This window comes from Rhinopithecus bieti, unplaced genomic scaffold (genome assembly GCF_001698545.2).
Source record: "Rhinopithecus bieti isolate Rb0 unplaced genomic scaffold, ASM169854v2 scaffold_947, whole genome shotgun sequence".
NCBI lineage: Eukaryota > Metazoa > Chordata > Mammalia > Primates > Cercopithecidae > Rhinopithecus > Rhinopithecus bieti.
The window spans coordinates 763,009-770,709 of record NW_016803664.1 but is presented as its reverse complement, the minus strand read 5'-3'; the positions used below and the strand labels follow the sequence as shown (position 1 = coordinate 770,709).

At 47.0% G+C, this 7,701-nt stretch overlaps 1 protein-coding gene across 6 annotated transcripts in view; it reads left to right on the top strand.

Moving 5' to 3' along the window:
- Positions 1 to 7,701, top strand: part of FAM81A (family with sequence similarity 81 member A) — a 166,848-nt gene that overhangs the window by 74,473 nt on the left and 84,674 nt on the right. Inside the window, exon 1 of one of the 6 annotated variants that reach the window (XM_017896107.1) lies at positions 1 to 19. The exons of 4 other annotated variants lie outside the window; for them this stretch is intronic. The gene's annotated coding sequence lies outside the window, so the exon portion shown is untranslated. Of the gene's footprint in view, positions 20 to 311; positions 353 to 7,701 lie in introns of those variants that run through there. One more of the 6 variants, XM_017896088.1, reaches the window with a different exon arrangement.

Genomic DNA, 7,701 nt, shown 5'->3' with positions numbered 1-7,701 from the left:
GCGCCCGCCCCGCGCGCCGGTGAGTGCCGCGCCCCGGGAACCCCGGCCGGGCGGCCTCCGGGGCTGTGCGGCGGGAGCGCCCTGGGACCGCCGGTGACCTTGGGGCAGCCGCTCAGGAGATAGGCGTAGGGGAGAGAGAGCTGCGCGTGGCCCATGTGACATGCCGCGGGCGAGAGGGTTAACTGCATGTGACGCGAAGGGCTGAAGTTGGGCACAGAGCGCAACTGGCGTTGCATTTTCGCGGGGGCTGCATGCTAGCGAACCAAACGAAGCCCGAGGGACTGTTTGGGGGAGCTGGGGTGGTGCACGGATTGCCAGGGGTAAAGGCGAGTCAGCCGAGCCACGACTCAGAGTGAGTGACCTTGGGCAGGTTAACCATCTGCTCTTCCGCCTCTTCGCTTTTTCTCATCTTTCAAAGGAGGGGCTAGGGGGTCTTTGCAGTTCCAGAATGCTATTGTGCCATCCTACTGCGAGCTGAGAAAGAGCCCTAAAGTACGGTTCTGCAGGTACCGGAGATGCATAGCTTGACCATGTTTATTCTAGGAGGGGTTTCCATTAATTGGCTCCTAAAGTGGCAAGAAATGTTATCCTTGTCTGGAAGATTATGGAGCAAGCAGTCGGTGGTCCGGAGAACGGCTTCTTTAGATGCACAGGTTAAAACCTCTTAGGTGCCCTAAAGACATGAACAAAATCAGGATTAATGCTCCTAAGTTCTTCTTTCCTGTAGTTAATCTAATAGGAAACTTTGTATTTGAACAGGTAAAATCAAAACCCAATCGTGGCAGGCAGCAGCAAATTAAGTGAGTCATTTCTTCAATGTGCACGAGGTTTATGTGTGTGTGTGCGCGCGTGTGTGTGTGCGTGTGTGCGCGTGCGCTCTCGTCCTCAGCTTGAAGTCTGTGTACGGCAGTGTTAGAAATTATTTCATAGGAGTAACCAGAAATAACGCTAGAATGATTCGAATCCACAAAAGTGCAGCTCTCTCAGCAGCAGGGGCAAACATTTGCAACTTGCTTTTAAAATAAGAGTTAGGTTTGTAGAGTAAATATATTCTTTACTGAGAACCATCCCCAGGTTTGCACACTGTATCTGTCTTCTGTGCCCTGTCACTGAACGTGTGTGTGTGTGTGTGTTGGGGGGCGGGGGGATTCCGTGGCACTTATCCTATTTTTAGCACTGACTGATACTAAAAAAGACACTTAGGCCCCCTTCCATATCCACTGTCTATAAACTTCCCTCTTCCACGGAGGGGAAGGGAGGAAGTACCCTCGCACAGGTATCCCTGCTTGCTCCTTCTGACTTGCTACTTAAAGGCTACCCTTGATTTTCATTCGAATCTGATTTCATCTGTATAAGAATGTGGGTTGGGAAGACACAGTTTCCAATGTTAATGAATAAGCTTCTGCAAGCTTGTTTACCTGAGGGCTTAATAACCTTTAATGTGTTACATGTTAGAAATCTGATAGCATATGGAGAGAAAAATCCTGAGTGCCCAGGGATTCAACCACGAAGCCCTACCAACCCTTTAATGAACCACACCACGTGGTGCTTGGAACCCTCGTTAGTGCATTATTCAGCCTCCTCTCTCTGCAGGCCACTAGGCTGTGTCGCTCCGACCTGGCTTTCAATGTCTTGTTTCTTGTATCCTGCAGCCACACTCTTGCATTTTCATTTTTTCTGTAGCTGAGCCCACCTTCTCTCCTGAGCACCCGAGCCTGAGTGAACAACTTCCTGCAGAAGAGCCTTCTCTAGTGTCCTCTGCTGCCTCACCAGAGTAGGGAGGCTCTTCCACTTGCTCCTTAGTGCTGCCTCCAAACCAAGGCACCATCACCAACCAAGTCTCTCGGAAGGTAGTGCTGTCTGCTTATGCCCCTGCCTTCTTTCTTATCTTCTGGTCCAGTGCTTCCCAAACCTCGGGGCTCCTCAGAATCACCTGGGACATTTTGAAAAACTTGGTCTTTAGACTCCCTCAGATATACCAAATTAGAATCATTGGGGGCTGGGGTAGGGTGGGGAGTAAGACCTAAAATCCCAATTTTAAAACAAACCCCAAAAGGAGGAGCAGCAGGAGAGGATGAAGAGAAGACAGAACTCTCTGGGCAGTTCTGATGTACACCCAGGTACAGTGGGGATCTCTTTACTTAATGCTACAAAAAAGTGATAAACAAACAAAAAACGTGAGCAGCCACCTTCGTTCTCTTCTCTGCTTTGTCTTTTGCCGGGGACTTTGGGGTTTCTGTTGAAGCTCTCTTAATTCTTTGACCTTGAAGTTCCTCAACATCTGTTCCTATAGCCTCAGTTTCCACTGTGCTTCAGCTAACATCTTGGACTTATTCAGTCTTGAGCAAGACTGAACCTTCGAAATCTTGAACTTGGACTTCAGCCTGTTTAGCTGATACTACCCACATACTGCTCTGGATTTTAACCATCGCCGAGGATCCTGATCCCTTAAGCACTTGCTGTTCCAATCCGTCAGCCACTCTGTGACTCTATTTCTTCACTTGGGGCATGTAGGTTGCTAGCCATATCTGTTCTGTCTGGGATCCCAGAATCCTTTGTTTCAGTGTGTTGGGCTTCTCATATTCCAGTCCTCAATCCAAAATCACCCCCCTTACTTGCTTCTTCTTCTCCCAGCCTGCCACATTATCCAGGAGGAAGTCACAAAGACTTTTGGACAGGTTCCATTGAAAATTTACGCTGGCTCTAATTTCACCAGATCAATTCCCACTTTACCTTCCTCAAGGCCCCCAAGTGTCTTTCTCTTCCTCTCTTTGTCCTTCTTTATTTCCTCTTTCTCAAAGGAAGAAAATGTCTACAAGTCCCTTCCCCAAGGTTAATCCACATGCACTCCACACTCTTCATTCTCTGGTCTTGATTCCTTCCTTCTCACCTCTTTTGGGAACTGGCTGCATTTGTTATTCCTCTTCTTCAGTGTCTTTGGTCCTTCCCTACTCTGCCCCAGCCCTTACTCCACCATACGGGTCATCCTCCCCATAACAAACTATGGTAGGGTCCTCGCTCTGTGCAATAGAATTTTCTGTGGTGAGAAAAATATTTTATATCTGCACGGTCTCATAGGGTAGTCACTATCCACATGTGGCTCTTCAGCACACGAAGTGTGGCTAGTGTGACTGAGAACCAAGTTTTCCATTTTAGTAAATTCTAAACTAACTTAAATCCAGTTGAGGTAGTCAGATAGGGCCAATGGCTCTTGTATGGGGCAGCACTGTTCTTGACCCTGCTACTCTGTTGAACTGTCCTCAGGTTGTCTTCTTTGTCCACTAACCTATTCTGGTTTCACCCTCATCTTTCTGTTGAAACTGCTTCCCTGGAGGGCTCTGGCATAGGTGTCCTGGCTGCAGATCTGAGGCCTTTGCCCTGTCCTTCTTCTCCTTGGTCCCTGCCCTGCGTCTCCTGGCAGCAGTCAGCCCTTTGTGCCTCTCTCTCTCCCTGTCTCCATGACACTGGTTGTCCAGGCATACTCGAACCTCATTTGTTTCCTTTTTCTTCCTGGCCTGTAGACACAGGGATGCTGTGAGATCCTGTCCTTGGTCTTTCTTTTCCTTTTCCTCTTCCCTTCTCCCTGCCCCAGCCTCCCCTCTGAGCCCGCCGTAGTATTTAAAGAGCACTGGGCGCTTTCCCCGCGCCTCACTGGGCGCCCTCGCCCACTTGTACTACTTCCTCTAATCCTTACTCCAACTCTGTGAGGCAGAGACTCTGATTACTCCCGCTATGTAGGTGCAGAAATTGAAGTCGAGGGAGATTTGAATAACTTAAAGAAAACACTGCTTTCAAGGAGCAGATCTGGGAAAGGGACTCCACCAGTCTGACCTTAGAGTCCCACTTTTAACCCTGTTTACTCAGGGCCCCCAGGTACCTTCAAATCTATATTTTGGGCCCTGAGCTGTCTCCCACATTTCACTCAGAATGTAATACTCAGAAGCCTGGCTGCTTTGTCTCTACCTTGTCATCCTGGCTTCTGTAATCATTTTTCCCCTTTTTAAACCTTTTACTTTGAATAATTCAAATTTATAGAAAAGTTGCAATAATTGGCCAGGTACAGTGGCTCATGCCTGTAATCCCAGCACTTTGGGAGGTCAAGGTGGGTGGATCACCTGAGGTCAGCAGTTCCAGACCAGCCTGGCTAACATATAGTGAAACCCGGTCTCTACTGAAAAAATACAAAAATTAGTTGGGCATGGTGGCGAGCACCTGTAATCCCAGCTACTCAGGAGGCTGAGGCAGGAGAATTGCTTGAACCCAGGAGGTGGAGGTTGCAGTGAGCTGAGATCATGCCACTGCACTCCAGCCTGAGCGACAGAGCAAGGCTCCGTCTCTAAAAAAAAGAAAGAAAAGTCGTAATAATTAAAATAATTCCCAACATACCTTTCAACCAAATTCTCTAAATATTAATTTTTAACACACTTGCTTTACCTTTCTCACTCTGTCATATTCTCTCATTCTCTGTCTCTGTGTCTGTGTGTCTGTGTGCTTATGCACACACATATGTATACACACACACATACATACATACATATGTTGTCGTTTTCCCTGAACCATTTTAGAGTAAGTTGTAGACATGGTACACCTTTGTCCTCCTAAATACTCAAGTGTAGATTTCCTTTTAAAAAGGACATTTTCTTGTATAAGTGCCAAAATCGGAAAATTAGCATTAAGAGTTATTATCTAATCAACAGGCCTTATTCATGTGTCATCTATTGACCTAATAGTGTCCTTCATAGCAAAAGAGGAGAAAAAAAGATCTTTATTGTTTTGTTCTGTTTTTGAGACAGAGTCTTGCTTGGTTGCCCAGGCTGGAGCGTAATGGCACGATCTCGGCTCACGGCAGCCTCCACTTCCCCGGTTCAAGCAATTCTCCTGCTTCAGCCTCCCGAGTAGCTGGGGTTACAGGCACCTGCCATCATGCCTGGCTAACTTTTGTAATTTTGTAGAGATGGGGTTTCACCATGTTGGCCAGGCTGGTCTTGAACTTCTGACCTTAGGTGATACGCCCGCTTCGGCCTTCCAAAGTGCTGGGATTATGGGCGTGAGCTGTCACACCTGGCCAAAAAAATCTTTAAAAAAAGAAGATGTTTTCCGGTCCAGGATCCAATCCAGGATCTGTGTTACATTCGTTATCATGCCTCTTTCATTTCCTCTAATCTGGGACAATTTCCCAGTCATTCTGTCTCTCGTGAACCTTGACACGTTTGAAGTGTGCAGTCCAGTTATGTGGTAGAATGCCCTGTAGCTTGGCCTTGTCTGATGTTTCTCATGAGTAGTGGAATGTGTCCCTCTCAGTGCATTCCTTGATGACATTAGTGCCGTCATCCTCTTCTCTGTAACCAGAGCTTGAACACTTGAGGTTATTCTGACTTTTTGTTCCTTGCACTCCCACGTCCAGCCGGTCATTGGGTCAAGTTGAGGTGTTCCCTGCACAGTCTCCCTCCATTCGTGCCTTCCTTTCTGCTTCTACTGTCTCTCTCCTGTTTGGGGCAGTTGTGGAGTGAAGGCCTGTGCACACTGGCCTCAATCGACCGTTCCAGCCTAATCGGCCACTGCTTAGCAACAGGAACCCAAGGGTCCCATAGTCCTCAGCAATCAGTATTTCCTCTGCTTTGCCCCCTCTCCACCCCTTCCCATGCTGCTCTGAATTCACATCATTTACCCCTTTGAATATCAGACTCAAATGCCTGTTCCTCAAATGCTTTTCCTGATGGCCCAGTTCAAACTGATCCTGCCTTCTGCCCAGTAGCACTGGCCAACGCCTCTGTTCTTGCACAGTGGCTTGCTAATGTTATTTCCCTGCAGAATGGAAGTTCCTGCAGTGTGGGGACTGTGTCTTGTTCAGCACTGTAGAGGCTCAATGAATATTTGTTGACTGGACTAAATTATTTGATGAAATCATTAAGCAAGTGCACAGAACAATCATGGAGCTGTCTGCTAGCACGTGGTATGCGATGGTGGATGTGAGACCCATGCTTTACCCGAAGAGTCAGGTGGGTGTTGGCTCAAAATAGGATCTTTTTAGTAAAACGGTGGATAATTTGAGAAGGCATTTTCATTTTGTAAGTGGAAAAAATGATTCTTCCCTGATGACACTTAACGTCGTGTGTATGTGTCAAGACAAAGAAAGAGCATATTTGATTTTTTTTTTAAAAAGAGTAGAGAAACTAACATAGCATATTAAAAATGGCCCATCTAGTTCTTCACACGCCAAATGAGCAGCTGAATGTGAGAGGAGTAGTTTCTCCAGCTCCCTTCCTCCCTGGGAGCCCTGGAGCCACCTGCCTCCTCTGTCTGTCTGGCCTCCTCTGTCTCCTCTGCTGTCCTTCAGCCTGCCTCCCCACTCTACTCACTGTTTCTCTCTTCCCTTATTTCACTCTTTCTGTCTGTTCCTCTCTCTTAATTTTTCTACTGTTCTCCCATTCCCTATTGACTATTTTATTTTATTTTTTGACTTATTGGATGTGGTTTTATGTTCCATGAGTTTTCCATATAAAAGCAGGTGATTTTGCAAAAGAGAAAACCCAATTGGTTTTTATGTCTTGGTGGTCTTTTGTCGACTCCCTTCCATGCTCAGTGGTTCTTGTTATTTTAAAAATGTAGTTATCAGTGATAATAAAATGGTTTATCGGAAGGAACATAATTACCTCTTTCTGGTACACCAGGAAAATTACTAGGAATGTGCTGGTTGATAAATATCAAGAAGCCTAAAATTTTCAGTTGCTGCCAAGGGAACATTGGTACTTGAGGTTGAAAATCAGATTTCAGTGTGGTGAAAACTCAGATTTCCGGGTGGCGAGCTGCTCAGCTTACTGGGAACTTCAGTCTTCCTCCCTGAAGGTGTCTGCGTTTGCTGACCGGTGGTCACCCCTTGCCCCACTTCAGAACGTGTTTGTGGAGATGACATTCTCTCTGGATGAAGCAACTACAGAAGTGCAGGCAAGAGATTCTGCTGCCGTCGCTGAGTGTGGCTTAAATAAAAAGCATGTTTATGTGGGAGAGAATGTGTGGGGGTTGCTTTTGCATTATGGAATTCTTAAAATTGTTGAACCGGGAAGATGTTATTCAGAAACCCCTGGTGCCTTCAGCTTGCTTTTTGTTTATTTCAGGTTTCTTTTTTCCCCCATTTTTAATTATCTCTGAAAAAACTCAAGAGTCCTCCCCTGCTCCTAAAATAGTTATAAAATTAATGTGCTGTACTCAGGTCGTTACTCCACGTAAAAGAGTAGAAGACTCCCATGTTAAGCAGAGAAGTCCAGCCTTCTCTCTCTGAGTGTGAGAAAAAGGGCATAGACTGGAGACTGGATCTTTCTTCTGAGCCTGAATTCTTAGCTTTTCAGCCAGCGATTCATCGAGGGTAGAACCAAAAGTCACCACCGGCGTTCTGTCTGTACAAGAGTACACAGAGGCCGGGCGCGGTGGCTCAAGCCTGTAATCCCAGCACTTTGGGAGGCCGAGACGGGCGGATCACGAGGTCAGGAGATCGAGACCATCCTGGCTAACACGGTGAAACCCCGTCTCTACTAAAAACTACAAAAAAAACTAGCCGGGCGACGTGGCGGCGCCTGTAGTCCCAGCTACCCGGGAGGCTGAGACAGGAGAATGGCATAAACCCGGGAGGCGGAGCTTGCAGTGAGCTGAGATCCGGCCACAGCACTCCAGCCTGGGTGACAGAGCGAGACTCCGTCTCAAAAA